We start from the raw sequence: 13,566 nt of genomic DNA, 5'->3' as shown, positions 1-13,566 counted from the left end.
CTACAAATGTTGGAGAGGATGTGGAAGAATGGAAATACTCATCCACTGCTGGTGGGAATGCAGAAGGACCCAGCCATTCTGGAGGACAGTTTGGCAGTTTCTCAAAAAACTAGCTATAGATTTGCCATATGACCCAGCAATTCCACTGCTAGGTATATACCCAGTAGAACTGAAAACAAGGACACAAACCGATATATGCACACCAATGTTCATAGCAGCATTGTTAACTCGCCAAAAGTTGGAATCAACCCAAATGCCCATCAACAGATGAGTGGATCAATAAAATGTGGTATATGCATACAATGGAATACCACTCAGCTTTAAGAACAAATAAACTACAAACACACGTGATAACATGGATGAATCTTGAGAACCTTATGTTGAGTGAAGCAACCCAGGCATTGAAGGACAAATACTACATAACCTCAATGACATGAAATAAGTAAACCAAGCTGCCTCAGAGAGTAGAGACTGGATGATAGGCTTAAAGGAAATTGGGGGGTAGAGGAAGGATGTAAGCTGACACCTACATGGGTGAAATCTATGATAAGCTGGAGGTAAGTATTTGTACAAGGAAGGGATAAAATGGGGGCATAGGGTTACCTTTGGGTGGGGCTTTGTGGGCTTGAGAGGGGCTAAGGATGGGAGGAGGGTAACATTGCCCAAGAAATTGGGGGGAGGGTGGGGGAACATATGAACATAGGAGATTATTGGGTATTTGGTTGAGAATATAATGCTGAGAAAACTTTTTCAAAAATACAATAAGGAAGGTTACGTGTTTAAGATGCTTAAAGGTGATAATCTGATGCAGGACAGGCTTCTAGGGAGTGTGTGAGTGCTCATTTTGCCATAGTGGGTTATATCATTGGATGGAGACCCATATAATGAGAGTGAAGGTATACCCACATTCTGGGGAGGACTGATGTTCTCAAATAGAGGGAATTGTATCTCTCGAGAGAAATGGTGGCTCCCAATGCATTAGGGCAGTTGAGCATGTCAAGCCCTCAACACTGTTGCAAGTATCTCTGAACATGGCCCTTCAAGCAATGAAGATTTACTGTCACTGTGGACCCTGAGGGAAGGGGGAAAGAGGTATTGAAGAGATGGAATCAATGTAACTGTGTGGCCAATAGAAGTATTCCACAAGATTATTCATGGATATAAGACATGTTAAATTACACCAAAAATGCGTAGGGGCTGATAGGCTAAAATGTAAATCATAATGTAAAACATAAGATAACTAAAAATTTAGAAAATTGTACAGTTTAAAATATAAACCACAGGCCATGGGGTGCAGCGATGCCCAGAGATGTACTCACCAGATGCAATGGATGTGTCATGATGATGGGGGAGAGTGTTACTGTGGGGGGAGTGGTGGGGTGAATCAGGACCTCATATTTTTCGAATGTAATATTTTTTAAAAAACGAATAAATAAAATAAAATTGTAAAAAAAAAAAAATATATATATATATATATAAACCACAATGCAAACCCAAATGTTACCTTGTTTGAAAGCTATTGTCTCAATATCTGTACACCAGTTTCAGTAAATATAGTATGAACATATAAAAAGATTATTGCTGTGGAAGGGAAAAGGGTTTTATGTTGGATATGTGGGAGTACTGTATATTGTATATATTAATTACTGTGATCTAAAACTTTTGTGAAGCTAAGCTTAATAATTAGGGGGAAAAAAGGATGTAGACACTGAGGAAAAGCGGAAGAAGTTGCCTTGTCAATTTGTATACAGGGCAACACTTATTGCAGTGATGGAAGGCAAAACATCAAAAACAAAGCTTTTGCATTTTTAAATTTTTTGATACCCCAATTTATTTTTACCTTAATTTTTCTAAATTAATATGTATTCTTTATCTAACCTTTAAACTCATCACTATATTCCATTTTACTATTAATGGAACCTGGCAATATATTGGGCTTCACTTTTCAGGAAGTTTTGGATCACAGAGAGGTTCAACAATGGCAGGGGAGGAACGCTGGTATGGAATGTTATTGACAGGGGACACATAGTTGGCAGGGAGTTCTCCAGGGCATATATCCAGGGTACATAAAAAATGTTTGGATATTTTCATAGCGGTTAAAATTAAAAACAACAACTGAGGGAGTGCTGAGTTCCTAGCCAGGGGAGCTTTATCACAGTCCCTAAAAGAACAGCAACAATCCCCCAAGTGCAATGGCAAAGACCAAAAAAGAAGGAAGGTCCAACAATGAGCCCTTGATACTAATGGCTATGCTTGTGAGCCTGTGCACCTGAAATAAGAACAAGGCCTTGGGAAACGGACTTTGGCCCAGTGGTTAGGGCGTCCGTCTACCATATGGGAGGTCCGCGGTTCAAACCCCGGGCCTCCTTGACCCGTGTGGAGCTGGCCATGCGCAGCGCTGATGCGCGCAAGGAGTGCCGTGCCACGCAAAGGTGTTCCCCGCGTGGGGGAGCCCCACGCGCAAGGAGTGCGCCCGTGAGGAAAGCCACCCAGCGTGAAAAGAAAGAGCAGCCTGCCCAGGAATGGCGCCGCCCACACTTCCCGTGCCGCTGACGACAACAGAAGCGGACAAAGAAACAAGACGCAGCAAATAGACACCAAGAACAGACAACCAGGGGAGGGGGGGAAATTAAATAAATAAATAAATCTTTAAAAAAAAAAAAAAAAAAGAACAAGGCCTAGAGCTGCAGGGTGCCTAAGAGTTACCTCCTGAGAGCCTCTGTGTTGCTCAAATGTGGCCAGTCTTGAAGCCAAACTCGGCATGTAAACGTGTTGCCTTCCCCCCAGCATGGGACATGACTCCTGGGGATGAGCCTCCCTGACGCCGAGGGATTACTACCAAGTACCAGCTGATGATGTAACTAGAAAATGACCTTGAATAAAAGGGTCAACTTGGACCAGCAGAATATCTCAGTCTACATATAATAACAGGAGTTAAAAACGCTTTTTGACCTGAATAAATGGGGGAAATGGAAAGGATTAATGAGTTTTTATGGCTATGAGTCTCCAAAAAGAGCCGGGAGGTTATCAGAGGGGTTGCCCTTATCCACACCTCAGCAGAGTCCCAGAGACAGATAAAGTAGATACAACCCCGGTTATTGGTTCTTCTGAGGGCTACAGAGACCCACAGGTTCTATGGTCATGGCAGATGGAGTTCAGTGCCATGTCAGTTGGTCCTACTTTGGAGTTTTTGTTTCTGCGTGATGGAGCTGGACTCAGATGTGATCTTTGTCCACAAGCATCTCCTGTTACTTTTACTGGGCCTGTGGTTGGTGCTGGGGTTTAGTGTATACCCAGGGGACCTGAATCTCTGGACTGACCATGTGATAGCCAGGTTCTGAGCCTCAACAGACTTCAGCTCCTACACTCTGGTTTATTGGACTTACCCCACTCAGTTTACATGGAGGTGAAGAAGGTCAATCACCACACCAGGGAGCCAAGAGTGCCTACAACTGAAAGCAGGAGAATTTGATCCAGCATCCATGTGGAATCTAAGCCCCCTCTTGATATAGATGTGGAGTGGACACAACCATTCTAAGGTCCACAGGATGGAGGAATAGAGTATGGATTAGAGTGGACTTACTGATATTCTATTCATGAACCATTGTGATTAGTAATCGAATAAAATGTGGCATTGGTGTGGAGAAAGTGGCCATGGTGGCTGCTGGGAGTAGGGAATGGGAGGAAGAGATGTGATGTGGGGCATTTTTGGGAGTTGGAGTTGTCCTGGGTTTTGCTGTAGGGACAGTTACCAGACACTGTATGTCCTCCCATGGCCCACTGAGGGGACTGTGGGAGAGTGTGGGCTATAGTGTGGACCATTCACCATGAGGTGCAGCGGTGCTCAGAGATATAGTCACCAAGTGCAATGACTATCTCATGATGATGGAGAAGGTGGTTGTTATAGAGGGAGGAGTGGGGTGAGGGGGGTGGGGGGTATGTGGGGATCTCATATTTTTTTAATGTAACATTAAAAAAATAAAGAAAAAAAAAGATACACAGACACAAACAAATTTAGCAGTACTCTTTGAAATTCATTGGGAAAGGGATTGAAAACCAGTAAGCTTCAGTAATGAAATCTTTCATGAGTAATTGCCGCATTTAGCCAGAAAAATACAAAAGCCCTTGTAACTTGAAAACTTTAAATTAACGCATTAATTCTGAAAAGTCCTCTATAGGAATTCTTAGAAATGTAGAAATAGTTCAAAAATAAACAAAAAAATCGCACTAGTTCCATATTGAATGTCTAACAAGCCTACCTTTTCTTTCTAAAAAATTTTAGAGAATGAAACACCTTCAAGGAATTGCTAAGAATGTGTGATTAATGAGGTTAGCTAAATTCTTCCTTACCCAGAAAGTTCCTTAAATTGTCCCAAATTCCAATTTCATCTGATCAGAAAATGGCATTTGTTTTTCTCAGTGTGATGAGAATCTTTTCATGTAGGCCCATGACCTACTTATCTGATTGGAATGTGTAAAGCCTCTGAAGGCTGTTTGTTTTGTTTAATACACAAATTGTATTAGAGAAGTTGTGAACGTACAACGCCATCAGCCTAAGGTGCAGAACTCCCATATCACCCTCCACCACACCTTCACTGCTGTGGAGCATTTGTTACAGATTATGGGAGAACGTGTCAGACTATCACCACTAACTACGGTCCTAGGGCACATTTGGGTATTTTTTCCATACCCCGGTTACTAACACAGCACCGTCTTTAGTGTTGATGCAAGAATATTACAATATAGCCATTAACTATAGCCCATCAGTTACTTTGTGTTTTTCCCACGCATCTCCATATTCCTACCACTTTGGAAGAGTGATGCACATTTGTATCTAGTTCATAGAAGAACAGCCTTGCATTTGTATGTTAACCACAGTCCATCCACCTTGGGTTCACTGTGTTACTCAGTCCCTAGGTTACTCTCTGGTTTCCTTTCAGCTGACAGTTACTACCCCTTTCAGCCACAATCCCATCTACAAACCAGTAGGGTCTGAAACCTGTTCTACCTCAAGTTTGACCTTTAACTGAGGTTGAATCTGATGAAGATTGAGACTTTTTATAGAAAAGAATATCATTCACTACTGAAACAATATCAATCTTTTTTTTCTCTCACAAGACATCATTTTGTGTATTAAAGAGAGATGGCATAACCCCACGGCTAAGAGCAGGGACTTCAGCTTCTGATGAGCCTGCACTGAGTATCAGCGATTCCACTCGCTAGCGGTGTGACATTGGGCAAACCACCGTACCTCTCTGAGCCTCAGCTTCCAGAGCTGCTAACTGTGAATAATAAAGCACATATCTCATAAGGTTGTTGAAAGGATTAAAAGAAATAACTCGTAAAAGCCACCGCACCCAGAGGGCACCCCGTGAATGACCACCACATCATCATGGTCATCACAGAGAGAGGCGCCCTGCTCTTCTTGACCATCTCGCTGGGCCTCTTGGCTCTGCGTCCGGAGCTCCCGCAGCAGCCAGGGCCCGGGGCCGGCCGGGCGCCCGCCACTCCTGGGGCCTGTCCTCACGGCTCTGCGCCCAGGGCTACTGGGCCGCGCAGTAGCTCTCCACGGCATCCGCTGCTGCTGCTCGTCCAGCCACGTTCTTGCCGTGCTGAGCGTCCTGATGCGGCTGCTGGCCCTTTCCACCCTCTCAAAGAGAAGGGAGAAGGAAGGGGACCTGCTCCAGGCGCTGCACGGCTGTCATCACGCGCCCGCTCACACAGGAAGCACCCCGGAGCAGGCTGCCTGCCTCAGGGCGCGCCCCCCCCAAGGTGGAACCTGCAGCAAGGGCCCCTGCTTCGCTCTGCCGCCCAGTGCGGTCGTGCTTTATCCACGTTGAGGGGAGGTAGAGTGGACTCGGCGACACGTCATCTTCACCGTCAATTAGACTGTGACGAGGGCACGCGCTGGGCGGATGCTCTAAAAAGTCCAGGCAAACCCAAGCCCTCAGACACGCCTGCGAAGGGGCTGGGACTCATGCACCCACCCAGCCCGCCCTGGAATCCAGATAGATCCGGTATGTCTAAGAGACTGCACACAGTGTTACCTAAAGGCCCAAATTCAACATAGATTTGCAATATGTATCTACTAGGATGGGCAAGTCATCTAAGTAAACCAGGTCAGATGCAGGAAACAACCGAGCACCAGTCTTTTTCTTTCTTTTCACCACTTTGGGGCATAAAGTCCAGAGATCCTTTCTTCCTGTTTCTGTCCTGAGAAGAGAAAGTGTGCAGCCGACGTGGGCACACAAAGCCAAGTGCCGTGCCACCCTCGGCTTGGCCTGGGACGGAGGTGGGCAGCGGTGGGCAGCGTGGCACAACTCCAGGCACAGCTGCCAGATCTCCACCACCACGCCACAAGAACCTAGAAATCCGAACTTGGTGTGGTGTGAAGACAACCTGGGCTGGTCTTGCCCCATCCTGGGGGCACCCTCGGCTCTGGCATCTCCTGGGCTGGGCGTGTCTTGTGTACCTGGGCCCAGGATCACACCTGGCAGCTCACCTGCTGAGGAGGCCACAGGGAGGGGCCGGCCTCACCTCGGCCTTGGGGGACTGGTCAGCCAGAAGGACCAGCCAGAGATGGGGGGCAGGGGGGGGCTGTCGGCCCGCCCCCGGGCCCCTGGGAGGGCAGGGGCAGCCGGGCGAGTCTACCTGCCCACGTATCTGTGTGCAGAAGGGTTCTACCGGGCCGCACAGGAGCCTCGGCCGTGGGGGACACTGAGCCCCGTGAGCTCCCGTGGCTGAGAAGAAGCACCCCCTGCTGGGAAGACGCCCCGACTCCCCGCGGAGGCCGCGGCAGCTGGCATTCGAGGCCCCAGGCCCCCTCCGTGGCCCCTCTCCTGGCTTCTGAGTATTTGTTTCCTTTTACTATAATAAAACAACCGTGGTAAGAATAGCATTCACACGCTGTTTAGTCCATTGTTGAACTCGAGGGGTGCTGGCATCTCCTGGGTCCCCAAACTTTGTGACTGCCGCCTGAAGGACAACCTTACAGAGGGTGCCTTAGCCTGTGCAGTCTGACCTGGTGGTCAGAACCAGAATCGAGCCACTGAGTGACAGCACGCTATCTGCGTGGCTGGCTGAAGTTTCTGATACCAGCACAGTTGGCGTCACACGCTGCGGTGGAAGCTGCGGAAGTTTGCTGACACCCTGTATAGCATGTAAAAGTCTTAGAGTTCTAGAGTATTGACAACTAGTTCAGATATTTAAAAAATACAAGGCAGAGCAAATAAATATGAGCACACAATGAGCCAGGCATAAGGCTAACACTTTGGGATCTTTAGCCAAAACAAGAGCCCCGTCTCCACCTGCTTAGGCACACGCGGGCGGGGTGGGCTAGAGGACGGCGCCCTGGGTTTGGACTGGGCACGAGGCAGGCCGTTCCCCGGGGCGGGTGACGCGGCGAAGGAGCCGGAGGACGCAGGGGCTTGGTGTGATGGGTTGGTCCTGAGCGCTTGGCCCATCAAGGAGGGAGGTCTGCACCAGGGACCCCGATTCCAGGCATCCCCGAAACCCTGGGACGGCTCTGGTGATCCAGGAGAGCGCAGGGACCCGCTGAGAGGGCTGGGTCCAGCACCGCTTGGGGAACACCGCTGGGTGGGGGGGGTGATAGGGTCATACACCCTCAGGAAGCCCCCTGGGGGTAGGGTGGGGGGTGATTACGAGCCCTTGAAGGGGGTGAGAAGAAACACTCCGAGAAGTGAGAGGACAGGAGGACAGTGGTATGAAGGAAGCCGAGGAAGGACAAGTTCAAGGACAAGCCCTGACCACGTCAAACGCTGCGGAGCTCTGGGCCGGCTCAGGCTGGGACTGGGCCGCGGGTGCAGCCGTTACTGCGTCACCGGAGAGAAGGTAGAGATAGGAAGCCAGCGGGCTTGGGGTCAGGCCTGAGTGTGGAACGTGGCTGCTCTTGATGCATAATCTTGGACACGTTAGAATCCTCACAGAACCTCAGTTTACCCCTCCGTAAAGGGGGAGCATAGCACTTACATCCCTCGGCCCTTGTGAGGATTTGTGGCAAGCAAGCAAAGTCCTGATCTCCGATAGCCTACTTTCTGGAGGGAGCTGATCAGTAAGCAAGTGCACAAATGAACCTCTAATACCAGTAGAGAGAGAGAGCAGGAAGCAGCAGCAGGTGTACAGGCCGAGGAGGGCACTGTGACCTGGTGGCAAGGAGAGGCTCCCCCGAGAAGGCGACCTTTGAACCCAAACCCAAATGAAGAGGACATCTGAGTCTGCGTGAAACAGGCTTGGCAGAACGCCAGGAAAGCTGCATGGCCTGAGCAGAGGGGAGAGCACTGGAGACGAGTCAAGGGGACCCAGCAAGCTTCAGGGTGAGGGAGATTCTATTTTAGGAGTGAAAAGCTGGGGAGAGTTTTGAGCGTGGAAAGGATGTGCACTGATTTCTGTTTCTAAAGGGTCCTCATGTTTCTGTGTAGACTGCGGGGATGACAGAAGATGCTAGAAGGCACCTGGCGAGGCTGGACAGGGGTCGGTGGCTTGGGCAAGGGCGAGGCTAGGAGATTTAGGATGTGGCTCCCGTGTGGCTGGGCCAGACAGGGGCTTGGGGGGCTTGACGGCAGGTTTGGCCTCGCCAAGCCAGTGCACGGAGGCCACACCTGCAGGGGGGCCAGGTAGGAGTGGGCTTTTAGGAGCTGAGGGGCCGGCTCACAGCAAGGCGCGGGGCAGGGCGAGGGCAGGGCAGGGGGCAGGGCGGGGGCAGGCGCGGGGCAGCCTGGGGCCTGCTTCGTGCGTTATCCACATGGAACAAGGGCTGTAGAAGGAGACAGTGCCCTGAGGCCCGGGAGCCAGCGAGCCTCCTTCAGGCACTGAAGCCTCAAGGTGACTCATGCTTTCTGCAGCACCTCAGGAGCACCGAGCCGCCCACGCGTGGGGTTCTGGAAAAGAGCACACTTTGGGTAACAGGACGGTAACGGAAACACAGGGCGCAGAAGGCAGGGTGCTGAGGAGCTAAGGGCCCGCGGAGCCGGCGAATCCCCAAATCCCTGGCCGAGGGAGAACCCTGGAAAAGGCTCTTTGTAACTCCCGTGTCAGCTGATCCTAAAAGCAGCAGGTCCAAAGGACAGTTGCCACCAGCAGCATCTCTGGGACCCTCCTGAGCAGGAAGTTACCTTCGTGAGAAGCTGTGCACCTGAGTGGCCTCCAGTGGCCCTGCAGGACGGAGGCCAGCGCCCTGGAGCAGCACGAGCTCGGGCGCCTGAGCTGGTTTCTGTCCCACCTCACGAGCTTCCGAGCAGCCCCTCTGAGCAAACCTGAGAGCGCATCGGTCAGTCCAACCCGGGCTGAGCCTCTCCTCATAAACTTGGAGGAAGTACAGAGTTAGCCCTAAATCCAGGGTGCTGCTGCACCTACAGGGCATCTAGACAAGACCGACACCCACCAGGTTTAAACCTACATCAGAACAAGCTGGAGCCTCCGCCGGGGGCTTTGCTTCTCGTTTCCATTCCCTGCCGGGGCTGATTTGCAAAAGTTAAAAAGCTTCCTATTATAGCAGGTTATAAAGTAAAACGGAATCGTAACCACATAAAACACTAACGGAAAACCATTTGGAAATGCTTGAGTACAGTTGGCATTTTCCAGAGTAATTTCTCCACCTGCTTAGCTCCATTTCCAGACTGTAAATGGAAGAAGGAATGCACTGCAGTAAAATGGTGCATTATTACCTTGTTACTGCATTTCTTTCCTTTTTTCTATGTTGATATTTTTCTTTACTCTCTGAAAATCTAGCCATTTCACTGGCCCTTCATAAAATATTGTATGCTTTTTACTATCTCAACCAGTGTTTGGAGGAAGAAATGGTTTATTCTATAATTCCCACTGAATATTTATAGTGATAATATGTTATACAAAAAAAGTCCTTTAAATGAAACTTCTTACATTTATGTAAAGTAAAATGAATTATTTAAAAAAAAATAGGAATCAGCTGTTGGGAGTTGTTTTTTTCTAGATAGTTTGGAATGTGGATGATGCAGATTATGATTTCAGAATGGTCGGCTATGGAACAGAAGTTAAGGCATCATTTGATTTTTTACAAATTAAATATGGAATCTCTGGGTAGGAGGAGCTAAAAGAGCAACTCTTGTAAGTGATTAGTTTGTCTTGCAAAAGCAAATCAGTGGAAGGCATGAAAGCCAAAAGAAAACAATTTAGCTAAAAGAATAAAGGTGAAATACACGCTTGCCTCTTCTCTAACCATTAAACTGAGGGTTTACCGTTTGAGGAAGGCTCTAGAGAAAATAAACAGTCAGAGTATGCTATACTGTAACCACAGAATAAAAGAGGAGTCACCACCGAATAAAACAGGGCTAAGATAACCAACTGGTTAAGTCGTGGAAGGTACAGAGGCGGTTGCTGCTTCTGTCCACCAGATGGCGCTGGAGAAAAAGCGATTGGGATTAACTTAATTTTGCCCAAAGACTGGTCCTTTAAAAATCCTTACGTATAAAGGAAGAAAATATTTACATGTAGTTTGCTTTTAAATTATCATGTTAATGAACGCTGTGAGTCCAGTCTTCAAAGAGGGATAATGCTGAAGTTGCCAGGTAAGACTAAAGTCATGTGTATCCTACACTTACTCTGAACATCACGTAAGTCACAAGTGAAGTTCGACATTGCGCTGTGTCTCAGTGTGTACGCTGAGAAACACTACACGTATTTCCTTCCAACACTGGAAAAGAGCACATGGTTGAGCACCAGAAAAAGTGAGTGAAAATTTGAAAAAACAACAGAGAAGGACAAATATTAATAAACATCCACATTCCCACCACTCAGGAGTAATGACTTAGCGTTTTGTTGTATTTGCTTTCCTTCATTTTTTAAAGACATAGAATATTAAGATGCAAATAAAGGCCCCTTCAGCAGCTGGTGCAGCCTTGTCCACTGTGCTGAGTGTGTGTAAGCTTTCCTCTGTTTTACATTTTCACCTCGTGTACGTAAGGAAACTGTATTGTTTTGTTGGTAAAATGTACATAAACGTCATCAAGGTGGAGGCATTCTTTATTTTCACTTATTATATTTTAGGGCTCTATGTTGCTATGTGTAGGTCTAGCTAATTACGTATAACAACTGTTGAGTATTCGATTGAATAAGTATAGGTACATTTTCTTTAAAAAAAATACCTGCGGCGCAGTAGAGCAGCAGCTCTGCACAGCAGGGAGGCGTGGGAGGTGGAGAGGCGCTCGCCAAGGGAAGCTCTTGGCTTGTTTGTTTTTATTACTATTACTGGAGCATTGAAAACGCTCTAACGACTGAAGGGATGCGTGCACAACATGGGATTACACACAAGCCACGGCGCGCTCCAGGACGGGATGCTCTGTCCACACGTGTCAACAATCAGGATCTGAAAAGGCTGCGGCGCAGGGGAAGGGCGCGTCCGGGCGCTAGGCCTCGGCTGCCCCACACCCGGTGCAGGGGCGGGCCCGGCGGGTCCTGGCCGAGCTGGCCCCGCGGGCGAGGAGCGGAGGGAAGGGCTGGGGGGCTGGGCGGGACCCCGGGGCCCCAGCGGCCCCAGCAGGGGCGGGCGAAGGCGCGCGGCGGCGGGGCCGGGGGGACGCCGGGGGGCCGGGGGGGCGCGGGGCTCAGGCAGGGGCGGGCCACGGGCCCGGAAGCGCGGCCTTGGGGGCAGAGGGGCCGCCCGCGGGCGGGGGCTCACGGCGAGACCACGGCGACGGTGGGAGCAGCCGCGGGCCCCGCCCCTGCGCACCGCCCCCCGCCCCCCCATGCACCGCCCCCCCAGCCCCCCGCCCCCGCCCCTGGCTCTCAGGGCTGACGGAGCTCCCCACGGCCCGTGGGAGCCTCGCGCTGCAGGTGCGCGGGAACGGGGCTGTGAGGGAGCCAGCAGCCCCGGCCTCCCCGGCCTCCACGGCCTCCACGGCCTCCCCGCCTCCAGGGCCTCCCCGGCCTCCCCGGCCTCCCCGGCCTCCACGGCCCCCACGGCCCCCACGGCCTCCACGGCCCCCACGGCCCCCACGGCCCCCACGGCCCCCACGGCCCTCAGGGCCTCCACGGCCCCCACGGCCCCCACGGCCCCCACGGCCCCCACGGCCCCCACGGCCCTCAGGGCCTCCCCGGCCTCCAGGGCCTCCCCGGCCTCCAGGGCCTCCACGGCCCCCACGGCCCCCACGGCCCCCACGGCCCTCAGGGCCCCCACAGCCTCCACGGCCCCCACGGCCCCCACGGCCCTCAGGGCCTCCACGGCCTCCACGGCCTCCACGGCCTCCACGGCCTCCACGGCCCCCACGGCCCCCACGGCCCCCACGGCCCCCACGGCCCTCAGGGCCCCCACGGCCTCGCCTGGCAGGCTGCCCCAGCTCCCGCCGCTCCTCCTCGGCTGCAGGGCTCCTCGCGTGGCCCGGGTGGATGGCCCGGAACTGCAGGCCGCGGACTTGCACTTGATGTGGAGGAAGGCTGCTTGAAAGATTGCTTTAAAAAGGAGTCCTTGTAAACCTGACTTATTTCCCGTTCACTGAGGCTATCTCATAATCAAACGTATCAAATAAGGATAATGCACCACATAATTCATATGCAAATTAGCATTGGTATAATCTTTGAAAACAAGATATTCTCAGATAGAAGCGCACAGAGTCTAATTTCCTTCTCTCGGGCAGGGCAGGAGCGCGTGCAGGCCGGCCTGGCCGCGCAGCTAAGAAGTTACTCTGTATGGGTTCCTGGGGCTGAAACCAGGCTCTAAAATCTCCGCTCGCGACACCGGATGAGCAAGACGGGCCGCTCGGCTGGGGTCTTGTTTGCGCAGATGAGCAGCGCAGGGAGGCCCGGGGGCCCTTCGGACGCCGGTTTCGACGTGAGCTGATTGTCACCGAGTCCAGCGGCGACTCTGGGCCAGCAGCCGCGGCCCGGGAATCCTCGGCGAGGTCAGGCCCGCCTGCGGGCGTCCCCCACTCCACGGAGAGTGGCAGGTTCCCTGAGCACAGACGCCTGTCCAGTTTTCCCATTTCCTTCAGCAACAGAGTTGCCATAACAACCTGGTATTTGAAGAGCCCGAAATACGTGCCCAGTAACTGCTGAGAAAGACCCGTGAGAACGAGGGGCGCTGGCAGTCCCCAAAGCACCCCTGTGCCCTGGGGCGTCTAGGCTTGTCTTTCCTCAGATGAGCCATCGCTGGACCTGTCGGAGCCCCAGGCCCTAAAACCCACGCTCGGGTGTGGGCACGACCTACGTAGACTCCTCTAGGCTAGTGATTCCCAAAGGAGCGTCCCTGGGCAGCAGTGTCACCGTCCCTGGGAACTCAGGCCCCACCCAGACCTCCTGGGCAGAAAACGCGGGGGATGGAGCCCAGCAACCTGCTCATAACAAGCGCCCAATAATTCTGCTGCAAGTGAAAGTTTGGGAACCACTGGTTTTTGTCACTTATATTGATAAAGTTAGAAAATATCAGGCAATTGGGGGAAAGTTGACTTGTCATTAAATAGAAATAACCCTACCATAAAAAGTGGGAAAGGAATATAGACATTGATGTCTATTTTTCCCCAACTATACAGGTTTATTTGTACATAGGCAAAATAATTATGAAATGGCTCAAGAATTTCC

At 51.2% G+C, this 13,566-nt stretch overlaps 1 protein-coding gene across 1 annotated transcript in view; it reads right to left on the bottom strand.

Annotated features, from left to right (window-relative positions):
• C27H11orf97 (chromosome 27 C11orf97 homolog) overlaps positions 1 to 13,566 on the bottom strand; it is a 32,183-nt gene that overhangs the window by 13,267 nt on the left and 5,350 nt on the right. The window lies entirely within an intron of this gene.

Source organism: Dasypus novemcinctus, chromosome 27 (assembly GCF_030445035.2).
Source record: "Dasypus novemcinctus isolate mDasNov1 chromosome 27, mDasNov1.1.hap2, whole genome shotgun sequence".
Lineage (NCBI taxonomy): Eukaryota > Metazoa > Chordata > Mammalia > Cingulata > Dasypodidae > Dasypus > Dasypus novemcinctus.
Note: the sequence above shows the minus strand (reverse complement) of the source record. Positions and strands in the feature narration are given on the sequence as shown.